The sequence below is a fragment of the Lissotriton helveticus genome, chromosome 10 (genome assembly GCF_964261635.1).
Source record: "Lissotriton helveticus chromosome 10, aLisHel1.1, whole genome shotgun sequence".
NCBI lineage: Eukaryota > Metazoa > Chordata > Amphibia > Caudata > Salamandridae > Lissotriton > Lissotriton helveticus.
The window spans coordinates 841,423,901-841,442,891 of NC_136071.1; the positions used below are offsets into that span (position 1 = coordinate 841,423,901).

The following is an 18,991-nucleotide window of genomic DNA, read 5'->3' on the forward strand; positions in this document are numbered from 1 at the left end:
GGCAAAGAGGCACAGGTGAGGGGGGCAATGAAGCTTCAGAAGGAAAGGCAGGCAGAAATGGAGGTGCGGGGCAGCAAGGGGAACAGAGGCAAGAGCGGGCACAGAAACGCGGGCAGCGGGGAGGACAGAGGCAAAGGCAGGCACAGAGCAAATACAGGCGGCGGGGGAGGACGGAGAAAAAACAGTTACGGGCACAACAAAGATCAGGCAGTACAGACAATGCAGTGACCAACTTACTCAGCAGCAGCAGCGGCAGATACACAGGTGGCGCTGTGCGGTGTGGGAGCGACCTACCAGGTGGGTCAAGGGTCGCTCTCCTCACCACGCAGCAGCCGGCATATATGGGGAGGTGGGAGGGTGGAGCAGCTGGGAGGTGGGAGGTGGGGCAGCGAATGGGCAGTCAGTGGGTGGGGCCGCAGGGGAGGCAGCGGAGTGAGTGGAGTGGGACGACGAGGGTTACGGAAGGCAAAGAGGCGCAGGTGAGGGTGGCAACGAAGCTTCAGAAGGCAAGGCAGGCAGAAATGGAGGTGTGGGGCAGCGAGGGGAACAAAGGCGAGAGCGGGCACAGAAACGCGGGGCAGCAGGGAGAACAGAGGCGAGAACGGGCACAGAGACAATGCAGCGAGGGGGGACAGAGGCTAAAACGGGCAGAAGACGCGAGGCAGCGAGAGGAACAGAGGCAAAAGGCAGGCACAGAGCAAGTACAGGCGGCGGTGAGGACGGAGAAAAAATAGTTACGGGCACAACAAAGATCAGGCAGTACAGACAATGCAGTGACCAACTTACTCAGCAGCAGCAGCGGCAGACACACAGGTGGCGCTGTGCGGTGGGGAGCAACCTAACAGGTGGGTCAAGGGTCGCTCACTCACTCACCTTTTCATGTAATGTTTTGTTTTTTCTAATTGTTAATAAAATCCTTGAAATTGTCAATTGAGACTACAAAAGACCCAATCTTGATGGTGAAATTGTGGTATTATACTGACTTACTTTGTAAGGGTATACAGATCAAGAGGGGAGTGGACCACTTGTCCTGTGTCACCAGGGTCACCAATTGTGTGGTTGATCTTTCTTAAAAAAGTACCCTCATATACGGACACAGGCGTAGGGCGGTATATGTTGATTCTCCGCCTATGTGTACCGTAACAACATGATCATTGGGTCTTTTCACAGAATTTTGTTTTTAATTTGAAGGAACCCTGTACGGACAATGCCATGGAACATCCATGGGCAGTACATTTGCTCCAAGTGTAGCCGGTCAATACGCAAGTGCTTTTGAACAAGAACACATCCAGACCCACACAAACCCGTTCCTAGGAGGAATTACATTTTGGAGACGTTACATTGATGACGTGATCATGATCTGGGATGACACCCAAGAAACACTCAATGACTTTGTAACCTGGATTAACACGAGGGACGAGTGCCTAAAATTTACATACACAGCTAACAAGAAACAACTGGACTTCCTTGACATCACAATCTTCACAGGAGAAGGAGCCCTAAAAACTAAAACTTTTTACAAACCAAAAGCCCGAAACAGCATCCTGACGTATGACAGCTTTCATCCCGCCCATTGAGGGAAAACCTACCATACAGTCAATTTCTGCGCCTGAAAAGGAACTGCAGCGACCTGGGTGATTACAAAAGATTGGGAAAGAAAACTTGTTAAAAGGAACTACCCTATGAAGACAATAAGGAAATGCCAAAAAAGAGCACGGAACAAACTCAGAGAGAATCTCTTACAGACGACAATACAGGAGGAACCTAAAGATCTGCTAACCTGTGTCACCACATACAACACTGTATCGAACAATGTGAAGAAGATAATCAATAAAAACTGGAGGATCCTTACCTCGAACACTTTGAAATGGCCTAAACCCAGGTTTGCCAACAAACAAACCAAAAACATAAGAGACATTTTAGTGCACACAAGACCGAATGTGCCAACAAAGAGAGACACAATCATGTCCTCGTGGAATATGGAGCCCATAATAGGACATTATCCTTGTGGCACATGCACTGTATGTAACCTGACAAAAGTGAAAAAAAAACTACAATTACTACCTAACCTGAAGTGGGAACTGCGGAATCACACGAACTGTAACACTATACATGTAGTGTACATGATTACCTGCCCCTGCGACCTACGATATATAGGCATGACATGCCATAAGATAAAACAGTGAATCATTGAGCACAGGAGTAACATTACCTGTAAAAAAGCTACAACAAAAATCAGCAGACACTTCATTGAACACAACCATCTCCCAGGAGACCTGAATTGGGTGGTACTAGAAACCTTAACCATCAGGAACCACAATGCAGAACGTATTCCCGCATGAAAAAGAGCAACGATGGGTTGATCGTCTGAAAACTGACAAAGAAGGGTTAAGCAACATCATTCCATGGCACTCATTAGCATAAATTCCCACAAAATATCAGACTGCCAACATATATGGACCTGCTCATGGAGCAGTAAAAATTAAATCACCAAGGTTCCATAAGCTATCACACCCAGATGAAACGGAACATACACATGTAATTCCCGAAAAGATCTAATGAAAAATTACTACTAACATATATGGACCTGCTCATTAAATCACCACGGTCCCATAAGCTATCACATCCAGATGAAAGGGAACATACACGTGTTATTCCCAAAAGATCTAATGACAAATGGTGAATTACACCTATAGCGCTACCCCAGCATCATGTTCTACCACAGAAACGAGTGATGCCGATGATAAAAACATTCACAACTGCGAATGATAGCATATCTGAACTGACCCAACATTTAGGAAGACAAGACACTTACTGCACTTTAATTTTACTATATTCAATTTTAATTTCAAACATTACCATTACGTTGCAATTCAAACATTTACATATTACTTTTATGCAGCCACACCGATTTTAGTCTTTCTTCTCATCCTGAAAAACGCCAATGCCAACCAATCCTGCAAACCGTCGTAATAGATAGTCTATTGTCTCTTTCAACCTTTCAAACCACTGAAAAGACGCCGGGTTAACGTAACAGCATCTCTCGAGAACCACATACATAGTCAGAACACGTCATTCTGTAAGGATGCCGAGGAGACAGCCGAATCTTGAGGCCTGGGTGGCTGTGAGTAAAGAACAACTAACTGACCCCCTTTCCTACTATTATCTCTTTGACCAGCAATAGGACATGCTGACTGAGTGGTATTCTCGCTTAGTCAACTTACAAACGCTCCACCCATTTGCACCATAACACCAAGCATTTACCAACGCGCTCACATTCGACTTCACCAGCGCATTCAGGTTATAGCGATTCCTTGAAAACTAACGTGCAGCCTTACTCAGCGCTGGCACGGCTACGAATGATGGCATCCAATTAACCTCACCAGCGCTCTCTTGTTACAGTGACCTTTCGAAAACTAACTTGCAGTCTCACTTGAACATTAGCACGGCGACCATTCACAACCGCAGTGGTCATTCACTAACAACAGCTTTCTGAGCTATAATCCCAGCATAACAACGCGATCACATTCTACGGCCATCTGGTCACACGCTCACGCTACATCCACCTCTGGAAAATAACTTTGAGACATGCTTCACTTCTGGCACGGCAGCCGACCACAATGCACGTCAAACAAGAATAGCTGTTGGAGCTAAAGTTCTCCATCTCCATCCTGCTGTGCACATCTCATTAGCCTTGCATCATACAATTATTACAATTACTAGTACCCTCTTCCAAATGGGATATTATAGGGTAACTTGAAATGTAACAGCCATAAAAGAGACTTGCTAATTAGAATGACGCAATATGTCTACAATATGCCATTTTGCCTCTTTCTTTTCTTTCCTCCTCTTTTTCCTCCAGGTACAGACCATAAAGACCTGACCCACACCGCAAAAGGTAGTGAGTAAATTATCATCACCCTTTTCACCTAATCCAAACAGTCCTGAAGAAAGCCTCTAGAGGTTCCAAGAGGCTGAAACATGTTGACCTTAAAGATCACTATCACCAGTGCGTTAGACCAGTAACTAAGTCTACAAACGCACGACCCTGTTTCTTTTAATTTCCAAATCCAAATGCCTCAAGAATAAAACACAAGAGACTGAATTAGGAATTTTACCTCACCTTAACTTGAACACTTGCACAATCCTTGTTTATCTCTGACCACTACTGTCAAACCAGTGGGTCTTCCTCCTTGGGGAGGACAGCATAACCTACCAAGAAAAGACCCAATGATCATGCTGTTACGGAGAATCAACATATACCGCCCTACGCCTGTGTCCGTATATGAGGGTACTTTTTTAAGAAAGATCAACCACACAATTGGTGACCCTGGTGACACAGGACAAGTGGTCCACTCCCCACTTGATCTGTATACAAACCATTGGAAGCCGAGTGGATCACAAGCTTCTCTTTCCCTCCCCCTGATGATCATATAACTTTGTAAGGGACCACTGTCTTTTCTTACAAACTACTACCCTTGGTCCCTTCTGACTATAAGGGTTTCTTTGTTCCTTTTTCTACTACTGGCTCCCTAAACGACACCGCCTAGTCGGGGTTTACATTTCACCGGTTCTGAGAGCCATGCTGAATGTATGGGATAGGGTTCAGGTACCCCGTGGTCTCTCTACTCCTATGTCCCCCTGACTCCCTTCATATGCCATCCGGAATTTCCTAAAACCCAGACGGGCAGGATTACCTCAAATGGCAGGAATCGAACTGTAAAAGGATGGGCGATCTCTTCGATATAGAGTGGATAATGGATTTCCCCCAATTAGCTGTTAACAATGGCCCACCTAAAACAGCTTACTGGCAGTACTTGGCCTTAAGACACTAGGTCACAAAACCACAAATCCACAAACCCGCAAGCCATCCCGTAACAAAATTTGAAAAATGGTTCATAACCAGACATTCAGACAAACCCCTGCTTTCTGATATATATTTGTTTCTTCTTACACCCACACAGCAAGTCAAGACCCCTGCGCAGCGCAGGTGGGAGTTGGAGTGCGAACAAGAATTCTTCCCAAAAGAATGGCAAGAGATAGTACACATAGCCTCCTCCTGTAGTACGGCAGGAAAAGAGATGTTTCTCAAAACAGCACATTACTGGTACTACACTCCCGATAGGGTGGCACGCTGGTAACCGGGGGGAGACGCCCGCTGCTGGCGTCACTGCCGCCAGGTAGGCACCCTGACCCATTTGCTATGGCAATGCCTCAAGATACAACCCTTCTGAGACTCTATATCACCTGACATAAACGCTGCTTATGATACGGACATACCAAGATTCCCTAGTTACATACCCCTTGATCTTCCCAGCGCCCTTACATATCCCCTAAGGTCCATGCCGGGGAAGAGCTATTACATGCCCGAAATATCTCCGGGTACTCGGACACACCAGGGACCACTCACAGGACCACTAGATATGCCTCATAGTGGTAGTTTTGATCGCAGGAATGGCATGCTTCACTCCCCCAACTTTAAACCAGCATTGGCTTCCTGAAACCCCTTCTTCCTTTCCCTCTCTCTATTTTACAGCTATAACCATCTTACTCCTCCCAATATATTCCTCAAATGTTTCCTCCCAACGCCATTGGATGTAGGTTGCGGCTATTGTTCTGAACATTTATTTACACGATTTAAACCATAAACATTTTAAAGCAAATAATGCTGCTTTGCAAAGAATGGTAATTGCACAAAGTAATATGTGTGGCAAGGTGCACTGTTACCTGTTAGGGCATTGAGCAGCTGGGTTGTTGGTGTACAAGGGACATGGGGGAGGCAGTGCAAATATAGTTGGTCCACGGGCCCCATTCGCCACCCCTCTAGAGCTGCCCCTGCCGCTTCTATAAATAATAAATTGCAGGAACAATGCATTTCAGAAGATTTAAAAATGAGTCTGTCAGGATCAATCAATAATTTAGGTGCTCATTTGTATGTGACACACACACAAATGCGTCATGTGTACAACCCACAACGGGCTCACACACCTTTTATCCTATCGATGACAATAAGTCAAGTTCCATTCATGTGGGCTCTGATGTTTCACGAGCATGGTGTAACTGCAAGGGCACACTCAGGGTTAAGGGGAAAAGAATGGGCTTGTGTGCACCAGCTACTCCTATATTTATTTATTCAATGATGACGGCATGCCCGTCATCATGTGTGCCTTGTGCAGAGGAAGGTGCTGGGTGGCACTCTACGTTGCTCATCAACACAGATCGGTTTACCAAGCGTTCCAAAGACCAACAGGGTCTTCAGACAATTACAAGGTAAACTACAAGTTATCTATACACAAAGTCTTGCAGTCTTTGAGAGGGTCTTGGCATTTTTCTTATCAAGTGACGAGTTCAGTCAAATCTCGACATCTCTAGTGGAGGAGAAGTCGTGGGACTGATACATTTCAAGACTTGAGATGATGGTGTTAGGCCCACAGGCAAAGGGTCCCTCTGTCTCTCCCTTGCCCCTTCCGCAAGGTACATACATCTGGGTCCTCTCCCCAGAATCAGGGCACAACTAGCTGCACTCCTGTCCTCCTCTTTCACCTTCAGATGCCATGAGTTACAGATGCACCTTTCTGAAAATTGACACCGTTTGCAGGTACATGATCTAAGCCTTTCCTAGCAGGTATCATTGCTCCATTTATGGCAACTACTACTGGGAGGGGGGCGGGGGGTGGTACTGCTGTGGGGGGGGAGGGGGAGGGGGGTTTGGGGGCAGTTACATTGATTCCAAATTTGCCCCGGGGTGTTTGCTCTGAAAAGAGCTTTGTCCCCAATGTTACTCTCAGGGTAAACATGCATTCATGAACACCAATAGCTGCTGAACACCAGGTAAGAGGAAAAGGTCCATAGTCACTCAAGTCTAGAATGTAAAAGCCTAATTCATAATGAGAAAAGCAGGTTTGGTTCCTGACGCATTCACTTGGCAAACCTGACAGCTACGCACAAGCTCATTCACCTGGGTACCAATTCTGGGGCACAAGAATTTTCCCCTGAGCTGTGCTCTAGTTTTCATCATACTATGAATGCCAAGGTGTGCTAGCTGAAAAACGTGGTCTTGGAGGTCTCTTGACACCACTATCTTGTCTCCTTTTTGTAATATTTTTCTGTCAAAGGCTGAGGTCATTGCATGCTCTACACAGATTCGTGAGGGTTTGCACCTATAATCACCTTTATACCATGGCCTGCAAAAATGGTGTTCCGCTAGAAAGACTTGATGGTAGCCATCAAAAGCGGTATGCACTTGTCCCTCTCAACTACTCTTGCAATCTCCTAAACAGTCACAGGTCCTGGGCAAACATTTTGAAGCACTATACCACCACATTCACAACATCTCAGCCACTTTTATTTGCTGGGTGTCATGTTAAGTAATTTCCTTAATTTCCTGATTCTGGCATGTATGAAACTAAGAACTGGTATCTTTGTAACTGGAGAGGCCTTTTTTTCAGTCCTGGCAGAGGATGCTGAACAGTCCTTCTGAAGAATGGCACAAGAGGCTTGAACTATCAACTTGGAATCTTGGCAAGGTGGTGATTGGCAGCAAAATAAAAAAAAGCCAGACTACCCACTCTACATTGAGAGGATGGTCAGATAGTTTACCTCGAATGGCCCATACTCTGCTGAGGCAGCAAAAGAGTATGTGAGTGACAGAGCAGGAGCCGGCTCAGTCATTTGCATACTATTGGTCAACAGTTTTGCATGGGGAATCGTACCCTCTCTGCCAAACTTTAAATCAGCTTCTAAATCTCTCATATCACCTCAGTCCTACGCAGGCCACAAAGGTTGTAATGTAGTGGCTTCCTTTTTCAAGCACCAGCTTTTTGTATTTGGACTTTAAGTTACATTTAGAGAAGTGACTCTTGGAGTGATATGATGCTCTCTTGTGATGGCAGCATTCATCAGACACATGTCTATATGAACAGAATGAGGCTTCTTTGGTTTCATCATCACTACCATGGGTGACACCCAGAGTCTGGGCCCAGTCCCCTTCTCTACGAGGTCTATATCTTCCAGTCGTTGAAGCTCAGCCTCTGCTTACACCAGCAGGTGGAATGATACCTGCTTGTGCCTGAGACATATGGGTTGCGCAGGCTTGTCTATGTGCAGCTTCATGGGTTTGAATACTGGATTGTTAGAATTACCACCATATGGGCAATGAGTTGATGGCCTCACAGCTTGTATGCATTTACAGACATGTGAGAAGCCTGACAAGCACCAAAAAACAACACAGCTTTGAGATAAGCAAAAGGGACACTTCTCTGTGCTGGGAAGCATACCAGCTCCACAACATCACAGAAACATTGCAAGGATCCTGAGGCGTGAAAGCACATATGTGGACACATCCACATCAGGCCCAGGGAAATGCTGACAGGACTGACAGGCATTACTCTCCGGCATCGCAGATTAGAAGTGAGAAGCAGGTGCATATTGTTTTATCCCCCAAAAATATGGCAACAGCCTAGAGGTAAACACACCTTGCACCTCCATCACTAGAGTGGTGTTCCAGGTATCCACAGTAATTAGTACTGTGATGTGGAGACTAGGTTCATGCATGCCAGCTCCTATCACTGTGTTGGCAGCTGTTGCAAGTGCAGAACCATCATAGCCTCAATATATTAGGCTTGATTTTATCAGTATATCTGTTTCATCACAAACTTGTTTGATCTTTAGCATGGCAGGTGGTAACAGTGATGATCTCATACCCTCTTAACCATATGGCACCTACATGCCAACAGAACCAATTCAGGCGGGAGGCTCCTGATTGTTTTTGCCAAAAATGGCTTTATTTTAACTATCTCGCCTAAAATTGCCTTTTCTTCTGTGGAAGTGAATGAAGAATATAATTTCCCCATTTTTTCCCCATAAATTCCCACTTTCCTAATCTAACATGTTGGCCTGTAAGATGATCATTGCATTGGTACTCTCAAGGTTCGACTACTGCAACAGCCTCTATCTCAACCTTATATCAGGCTCTCTGAAGAGGCTGCAGATGCTGCAGAATGCAGCTGCACGCTTCCTCTTCAAAATACCAAAATATAAATATGCGAGAGGAGCCATCAGGAACCTCCACTGGCTACCGGTCAGACAACGCTGCAGGTTCAAGGCCCTTTGTCTTTCCTATTAATCACTGCACGGTCTGGGGCCAGTCTGTTTCAAGGAGAATCTCTGCGCTCGGGTTCTGCTATGAACCTGACTGTCCCTCTATTTAGGACCATCTGGAGTGGGAAGAGCGTTTTCAGGACCACGGCAGTGCTCTGGAATAGCCTACCACTGGCACTAAAAGCTGCACCCTCCATGCTCGTCTTCAGAAAGGCCTTGAATTCCTGGCTCTTTTCACAGGGCTAGCAGGCACAGGACCATCTGCTAGAAATCTTTTTCTAACAGCTCTGCATCTATACTCGCCCTCTATAGCTCCAAGACGCCCTCGTGCATGAGTTTGCACTTTACAAATCATATTCATATTCATGACTACGCATATGGGTGTCATCGGGCTACATATGCAAATAGAACTGGAAGTGCACCAGATCATCCTGGGTTTCATGTAGAATTGAAGCAAGATATGGTGGCTTAGCAGTGCAGCATCCTAGGACACACCACATGACTTGTTGGTGGGCATTAAATATCAAGGCCCAGCTTGAAATGGTGGGGTTGAGCGCATAAAAATAATCGAAACATTATAATGCAGGACAGCTAAGCCCTATCTGGAGCTGTAAGTGGTGAGGGAAGACATTGCATTTTATGCATCAAAGACCCTACAAGAGCACTTTAAAGATTTTCTAAAGTTTTGAACTGGTAAGCTTTGGGTGTTAAGACCCTAAATATAAGTAATCTACGAGGGAGTAGCATTTGATGCAGTCACTGAGTTTGTGAAGCTTGTTAAGGGGGTATGCCATAAATGGAATGCATAAAGCAGAAACACAAAATTGTACATTCAGAAAGCTTCCTTCAACATGAATCTATTCTACCTTCTAATGATTGCTATGCTACTGCTGCAATATACTCTTTACTTCTGTGTAACACTCTTACTGTTGTAACCTCACAAAGAGGTAGCGGGACACAGCATACATATAGGTATGAGAAGAAAGGAGACAGAACAGCAGCAACATGAGAGCTGGAAAACAACTCCAAACAGAAGACAAGGAATACATAAGTTATTGAATGGGTCATCTGAACCAAAATTATTTTTGGAGTTTGCTAAAAGACAGTAGGCTACTTCCCAGGCAAAAGTGGACTGGAAATCAGTATTAGGACCCCAAGGGAACTACATAAGAAGGCTTGACTCATGGTCTCAGTCATCTTCGTCATTATGTTTCAGGCTTTGGTGGATCTCCTTCCACTGGCTTTCAAAAAGGACGGTTGCTGGGAGTAAATAGGTTTGTATATAGTACAGTACACCCTAAATTAAATGGGGAGTTACCCATGCCTGTACTATATACTAATATCCCAGAAGTGTAGTTATAACTAGTATATGTCACTTAATTCTGAAAGGACTCTCAAAATCCTACTTGCCACCTCGGAAGTAAGGGATTCATATTGACCAAGTTTTTATAAGGACCCACAACTTTAACTATGTCACTCACAAGCTTATGGCTCTGCACTGTCTCACTGTCGAAGCCTCTGTCAAACAGGCCTGTTTATCACATAAGACTCATTATGCTAGGCAAGTTGCATTTGGGTTAAAAACGATCTTCTAGCAGACATCTCTCTCATGACACTTGTAAGAAACTTACTATACATCTATAAATCTCTTTAATTGCAAAAAATGAAAGACATTTGCACTCACCTAATCTATTCCAGTTTTAGTATTCTCTGAAAACCCACATTCTTAAGGAATATTTCATAATTATGTAACTGAAGCTTTATTTACAGAATGGTCGTTTTCTCTTCTGTGCTGTAACTTAATTGGTTATTTAATAAATTGTATTTTTTTTTTATAAACCCATGCCTATGCCTGATGGTGCATGATTGTACGATCAATGCACGTCATCTATCCTTTGCAGGTGGTAACAACTTGTTATGTATATGCCATTGTCAGCTTCCACTGATATAATTTTTCTCTTCATCTGAATGAAATTCCAAAGCAGTTGCTATGGCAAAGATCCGGACTGCATCAGTCCAGCCAATGTTCCAAGTCCAGTCATAGAATTATGGGAAAAAAGTGGTTGTGACATGGCCTAGGAAAGAATACAAACAGCAGCAAGGAATGGGGGAGTGTCCTTGCCATAAGTCTCTCTCTCTCTCTGAATGGTTCTTCAAGCCACAGGAAGGAAGAAAGAACAGACAGAAAAGCTGTTTAGACAGTCCATATATGCACAGGTGAGACAGCAGCTCTGCTAAACGCATAGCTCCTGATTAGATCCTAGACATTGTCTTTGCAGTCCACTTTGTTACTTGTGTTCCGTACACAAAATCTCAAAAGTATTCAAAGCTTCAGCAAACAACACAGACAGTTTATCAAGTATTGTTCTGTTACCTCAGCACCTCTATATAGATTACTATCTATTACTGATGTGTTGAAAAAAGTTCTTATAAAGGACATTTGGCCCTTTTTCCCTGATAAAAAACAAGTTACTTACCTGTACACTGTAGCTCTCCAGTATTGATATCTTTTATAGATTCACATGCTTTAATCTTCCCCGTTGTCATGGTGGGAGACCCACTGTAAAAGTAAAATAGCAGTATTTAAAATTAACATTCAAATGCCCATAAGAATTCACTAGATTTAGCAACCTATTACCATTGTTACAAAACATCCAAACTTTAGCCAATTAGAGCATAGACCATAGAATCTCCTGCCCAAGCAGTGCCACCATACCTTAGATTTCGAGCACGAGTGCCACAAGGTAATGAAAGAGGTATGGAAGATGAACCTGAAAAGGGGAGGAGGGAGGGTCGCATGTCAATCTATAAAAGTTATCAATACTGGAGAACCACAGTGTACAGGTAAGTAACTTGTTTTTTCTCTAGCATAGTATATTTTATAGATTCACATGCTTAAATCAGAATATTGTTATAGCAAAAAATAATGGTACTCAGAGAGGCCACACGGTCTTCGGGTAGCCTAGGCCTTGACAACAAAACAGGAAGTGTTTGATTCACCAGACGCTCCCTAGCTGTGAGGACGTGCTGTGACTGATCCCACGCGCATCGGTTTCTCCATATTCCAACTAGACCGATCACACGGAACTCACTGTTGATAGTTTCTCTCCTGGTTGTATACGCCTCACGCTCTTGTTGTTCTGATGATGATCTGTAACAGATGAGATTGAAACACCGTTGACTTCCTTCCACAACCAAAACTCCCTCATTGCATTGAATTAATTGGAGTTTTGATGTTTTGTTGTCAATGTGATGTATTTCTAAATGTCACCAACCCTTCACTTCACGCACCTTCACTATTTTGTGTGAGCACCTGGACTACACCCTGTAGAATTGTGATTCTCCATTTATGCAGTTAATAAATAAGAGATCATTGCAACCTTTTGTCCCTGCATTAACTGTGCAGGAAGTACCTCCGGGGCATTCCTTAATTTGTTTGTTCGTTCTTTGATCAATACCTCTCCAAGGAATAGTAGACTAGGCTACCCGAGGACCTTGTGGCCTCTCTTAGTACCATCGCTATAATATTGACTGTCCCTGGTCTAAATACTGGGGCCCCCTTGTTTTTGTTTAAATAATATTAATCAGAATAGTAAGCAGTATCAGAGGGACAGAGGTGGTGGGTTAGGTGAATCATCCCACCATGCGACCCAAAAACTAACCACTTATGGCAATCAAAAAGAGCATCTAACATGAACTCACAATAATGCATATGTATGCTAAAATAGAAAATAGAAAAATATTTGAGAACATATAAAATACTATCATAACAACAGTACAATTATATTGTAGAGAAGAAACTTAGAATATCATACTTTATGTTAATAAACGTAGCAAAGTAGCTTGACCAACTGCCACATCTACCTTCTGCCAGGCATCCAGACAGTAATGCTTTGTGAAGAAGGTATGGCCATTCGCCCATGTCGCTGTCCTGCAGATATCAGGCAAGGACACTCCAGTGAACAGGGCAGAGGAAGCTGCCACTTACGTGTTGAGTGCGCTGTAGCCTTGGCGACCAGAGGCCGACCAGCACTCTCATGACAAAAGAGAATAGCCGATGAGATCCAGCGACCGATAGACGCCTGCATCAAAACCTGACCCTTCCTAGGGGCAGAGAAGGCAACAAGTAACTGAGTAAATTTTCTGAAAGGTTGAGTCCTTTGCTAGTAGAATTTTAGATATTGTTTTATGTCCAGAGAATGGAGTGCCCTCTCAGCTGGCGAAGAAGGAGCTGAAAAGAAGGAGGGCAAAACCACTGGCTCATTTAGATGAAATGCAGAAGGCACCTTGGGAATAAAAGATGGGTTTGTCCGAAGAATTACTTTGTCTGGAAAGTATTGTAGTTAGGGATCCATTGTTGTGAAGGCTTGAATTTTACTAATGCGTCTCGCTGATGTGATGGCCAACAGGAAAGCCACCTTCCAAGAGAGGTACTTCAAGTCGCACTTGTGAATGGGTTCATTCAGTGATTTCATAAATTGCGACAGGACAGGATTTAATTGCTACAGCACTGGAGGAGGTCTTACTGGAGGATAGACCCTGAAAAGTCCTCAAATGAACTCTTTTATCAGTCTATTAGACCACAGGGACAAGCAACCAGAACATTGTCTGTACCTGGAGACTGCAGCTAAGTGCACTCTGATGGAAACATGGCCAGACCAGCCTTGGCAAGAGATAAGGCAAAACATCCTCAGGTGGTGAAGAAAGGGGATCGAAAGAGTGTGCAGTACACCATATACATAATCTTTTCCACTTGGCCGAGTATATTTGACCGTAGAAGGATCACTAGCATTCTGTAGTATTATCTGACATTCCTCAAAAATCGCTAATTGTCTGAACTCTGTGTGATGAGGAGCCAAGCCGACAAGTTGAGTGTGCGGACTTGAGGGTGAACCACTTGACCCTGGCTCATATAGAGGAGATTTTCTTTTAGTTGGAAGAGAATTGGAGAAACCCTTAAAAGGCGTCACAGCTCTGTGAACCAGTACTGTCGCACCCACGCCAGGGTGATCAGGATGATACGGCAAGGTTCTCGTTTGATCTTATACAGAACCTTTGGAATGAGAAGAAATGGAGGGAATGTGTTGGTGAACGCTCCCTCCCAAGAGAAGTGTAAGGCATTTCCCAGAGAGCCTGGTTGAGGGAACCTGCTGGCAAAGAATCTGCATTTTTTTGTTGAGTGATGTAGCAAACAGATCTAGGGTTGGAAACCCCCAGCAGCGAAAACCCCTTTGAAACTGTTCGTTGTATAGTTCTTACTCATGACACTGCCTTGTGTCCCTGCTGAGGGAATCGGCCCGATCGTTCTGGACTCCTGCCACATGCTGAACCTGTATTGATATTTTGTGTGCTATCAATCATTCCCAGATTTGCTGAGCAAGGATTGAGAGAGCCTGAGACCTTGTCCCTCCTCGCTTTAGCAGATAGAAGATGGCGGTGGTGTTGCCGTTCCTGTCATGATCGATGTCCTCCTGATTCTTAGCAGAAATGCTTGGAGTCCTAGAAAGACCGCCTTGAGTTCCAAGAGATTTATGTGACACTGGGCTTCTTGAGCTGACCAACTTCTGTGGACCTGCAATCCTTGCAGGTAGGCCCCCCATCCGTCCATGGAAGCATCCGATGTCATGAAAAACTTTGGTTTTGTCGTGAGGAACGAGAGGCCTTGGGAAAGATTGTCTCTGATCGTCCACCAGGACAATGCTGAGACCATTCTCGGAGTGATTGATAAGACATCCTCGAGACTGCATCCATTGCGCGTCGAGCTCCTCTTGGAGAGGCCTCATCCTTAGGCGACAGTGCGGAATCAGCGCGATACAGGATGATATCATCCCTAGCATTGACTTGAATGTCTTTACTGAAACAAAGTTATTTGAAGACAGACCCTTCTCTATCCTTTGCAGTCCTAAGATCCTTTCTTTTGTGGAAAATGCTTCCAAGAGCGTAGTGTCCAGAGTTGCTCTTAGAAATACTGTAGAGCTGGAGGGAGCCAAATAGGACCTCTACCAGTTGATTTTGAGCCCCAGGCAGCAAATGAGTCGAACACAGGCGTCCGTCGATCTTCTAGCATCTTAACCCCTTCGCTGCGGGGGTTAATCCCCCGCTGTGCTGGGGGGGGAGGGAGGTGCGCACAGCGCCCCCATGCTCATGACGAGCTGAGCTCGTCATGAGCTACGGCGCTCTGGTGCTCATGACGAGCTCAGCTCGTCACAGGTGCATTACCTGCCGTGGAATGCTCAGCACAGCAGGGTAATTATCCCCGCGTGTGAGCGTTCCACGGCTCATGACGAGCTGAGCTCGTCATGAGCACCGGAGCGCCGTGGCTCTTGACAAGCTCAGCTCGTCATGAGCATGGAAGAGGTCAAAGCGACGGGGCCTTGACCAACCAGTCGTCCAGATAAGGGAATACCTGGTGACTGGCTCACTGTACAAAGGCCGCCACTGGAGCCAAGCACTTGGTGAAGACTCTTGGAGCTGACCTCAGCCCAAATGGAAGTACTCTGAATTGGTAATGGCACCCTGCCACCTCGAACTTCAGAAAACGATGATGTGTTGGGTGAATGGGAACGTGAAAATATGCGCCCAGAAGATCCAGTGAAGACATTTAGTCCCTGTTTCCATTAGAAGCAGAATTTCCTGTAGCGTCAACCTTCTGAAGGGTTGGTATTTGATGAACTTGTTCAATGACCTTAAATCAATTATCTGCCTTCATTTTCCCGTCTTTTTCTTTAACAAGAAGAAGTGAGAATAGAACCCCAGATTGCGTTGATTGTGTGGCACTTCTTCGATTGCCTGCTTGGTTAAGAGAAACTGGATCTCCTTCTTGAGGATTTGGAGATGACAATGAGAAGTTCATCGCTGAGGCATATTCAGAGGCTGTTAAACAAATTCCAGGGTGTGACCGTAGCAAAATACGTCAAACACCCATTTGTCGGAAGATATAAGCTTCCATTGATTGAAGAATTTGGAGCAAACAAGGCCGTATTGAAGTGGGACTACAGTAGTGGGGGCCTGTGGATCCTCATTGTCTCTTGCTAGAGTTGTGAGACCTTGCTCCTGATGGTGGGCGCCGACGTGCTGATGGTCTACAATAGGCAGGTGTGGAGGTGTGCCAAAAGGGCTGCGAAGAGTACTGGGCACGAAAGCCCTGTTGAGTATACAGCTGGAAACACTGTTGAAGCTGGGGGTGAGAGAGATATTGACCTCAACCTCTGCCTCTGCCTCTGCCCCAGAAGGAAATAAACCTTTTTTGTTGCAGGTTAGCTAAACATTTAGCTGTCTCCATATCCGCTTTTATTGATTGCAAAGCTTCATCTACATGTTTCCTGAAAAAAAATTCGCCGTTGAATGGCATATCCAACATTTTTGCCATTCAACGTCCAACATTTTTGCCTGAACCTCCAGTCGAAACACCTTAGCCTTTAGCCATTCTTGCCGTCTCAATACCACTGCTCCCACCATCTGTCTGAAGACCGTTGACGAAACGTCTATAGCCAGATCAATCACTTTGGAAGAGGCTTTTTCTCCTTCCGACAGCACCTACCATGCCTCTTTCTTTTTATCCTCAGGAAGGAATTCCAGCAGAGCCGAGTTGTCGGCCCACATCTAGCAGTGATACCTTCTAAGAATAGCCAAGGCATTGGAGGGTTTAATGACAGTGGCTGCCAAAGCAGAGAACCTTTTGCCGCAGCAGGAACAGAAGCTGGAGTTTTCATCAATTTCAGGCCTTTTTGCCATAAGAAGTCTACAATGGGAATGTATCGAGAGGAGCGTTGAATAGTAGGCTTAAAATCGTATCAAAGTACTCAGTCTGCTTGATAGGCATGGGAAGGTCAAAGCGCCTGGAAGCGCGTTCTAGGAGATCGTGAAACCTGCTGATATCTGCAGGCGAAGAGTCGCTGGAGGCGGGGTAGGAGAAGGTGGAGTCGGAGCCACATAGTCGTCCCACTCGTCATGGACATCCTGGTCCAGCTGCAATTCCCCTTCTTCTAACTGCTGGTTGTCATCATCCTGACTTTGTGCAGGAACTTGCACAGGAGGCACAATGGTCTTGCTCTTCTGCAATACAGGATTGGTGGCCTCCTGAACGGGAGGTGGAGATGGAGCTGAATTTGCTTTAGGAAATCTCCTCTAATAGTCTTTCAGCATTAGTCAAAGATCAGACACCAATGACACTGGGATATTCATGGAAGGTTCTTGAGCTTGTTCTTCCTGCTCTTCATAAGGATAGTGTTCTTAGAAAGCCTCCAAGAGTTGAGAAGCATCCAAGAGTTGAGAAGTAGGACGTAGCCTATCTGAAAAAGAATAGCACCCTCCAAAAACGAGGATGGATCATCCATTATCTCTTCTTCTTGCGAAGGACTGTAAGCAGGACCGAAAGGCCCATCATCTTCAGACTCTAGAAGGCGAATAGGAGGTAGAGGAGAAACTTTTTAAAAATTCTGCATAGGCAAGGTGTTGGTTTTAGAAGCAGGCGTTTTTTTTTCCCTGGTCGACGGGATCGCCTCCGGGATCACCAACGGTATCATCGATGGGACAACAGACTGTGGCGGTTGAATAGTCGTCGACGGTGAACGAACTTGCTGAACCGTTGACGGTGAATCCCTTGCCGACGGAAATGGCCTAACCGCAGCCAACATCGGTGATACCACCACTACGGTTGTCGACACGGCCACCGTTGTGGTCTTGACCGTCGGCGTAGTAAGTCTCGCTGACAAAACCATCGACAGAGCACCCGCTGAAGCAGAGCCAGAGGTCGTAGACGGTGATTTCTTCGTTGACAGCCGTTTTCTGTCAGCTGAAGAATCTCTGGAAGGAGTGAGAGGCATCGTCGGAGGGGCAGAACCCGACTTCTAGCGAAACAATGAGGAGGGACGGGGCTGGTCTTTCTTCACTTTTTACTCCTTAACCCCCTCCTTACTTTCAAACCAGGGCTTTTTAGGGTCCTTGAGCAATGAAGAAGATCCTTCTTCTTTTATCTTACTGGAGGAGGTATGCGGCTTCTCCTCAGCCTCAGAGTCAGAGTCTTTTGCTGCTTTTTAGGTCGAGCCTAGAGTCAGCGCGCAAGCGCTGCTCTGGTGAAGATCTGCTGTAGTTCAGTACGTGAGGGAAGCCCGTCCACTCCCCACCCATATTTTTCATTGGCTTGTGTCTTTGTCCTTCATAAATGCTGCCTTCAGATTCGTTTATAGGCTTGTTAGTCCAGCCTTATTACGGCCATGTCGTCATTTGCATCCTCCCATGGCTCCTGGCCCCTTTACTTCGAGTGTTACACAGACAGTGAGCACTATTTTCTTTAATGAGGTTCTCCTACTGCCTTCTCTACTCCCCCCTCCCTCCCGTTGTCCGTGCCTTCTCACCCCCACCCACACTCCTGTTGTCTGTGCCTTCGTGCCCTCTTCTCTACCTTTCCCCGCCAGCACTACCGTTGTCGGTATATTCTCCCCCCTCACTCTAGTTGTTTGTGCTTTCCCATGTGCCCTCCCTCCCTCCCGTTGTCAATGACTACCATTTGCAATGCAATAGGTCTTGTGTAAATGCGAGTCCTATTGCATTGCAAATGCTTGTTTGGCTATTTGGAGGTATTTTCAGAGCAAACATACACAAACACTAAACAAACTTTTCTGCGTTTTGTTGCTATCCTGATTACGACAGATTAACCACTTTCCTGAATTAAACATATTTGGAAACAGTATTGTGAGCTTTTACAACTGATTGAACTGTTTTTGATTGCATTTTTTGGGGTTTCTGATGGTACCACATGAAACGAGCTACATTCCAAGTTGGCCGCCATTGGGAGCGCAAACTTGGAGTATCAGACAGCTCGCGTCCCTCCTCAGTCTCTAGCGTTTCATCTGTCAAGGCCAATGATGATGGCCTCCAGGGTTGCAGCGCC

At 45.4% G+C, this 18,991-nt stretch overlaps 1 protein-coding gene across 1 annotated transcript in view; it reads right to left on the reverse strand.

The window, feature by feature from the left end:
- Positions 1-18,991, reverse strand: part of GSDME (gasdermin E) — a 392,371-nt gene that overhangs the window by 24,178 nt on the left and 349,202 nt on the right. The gene's annotated exons all lie outside the window — the stretch shown is intronic.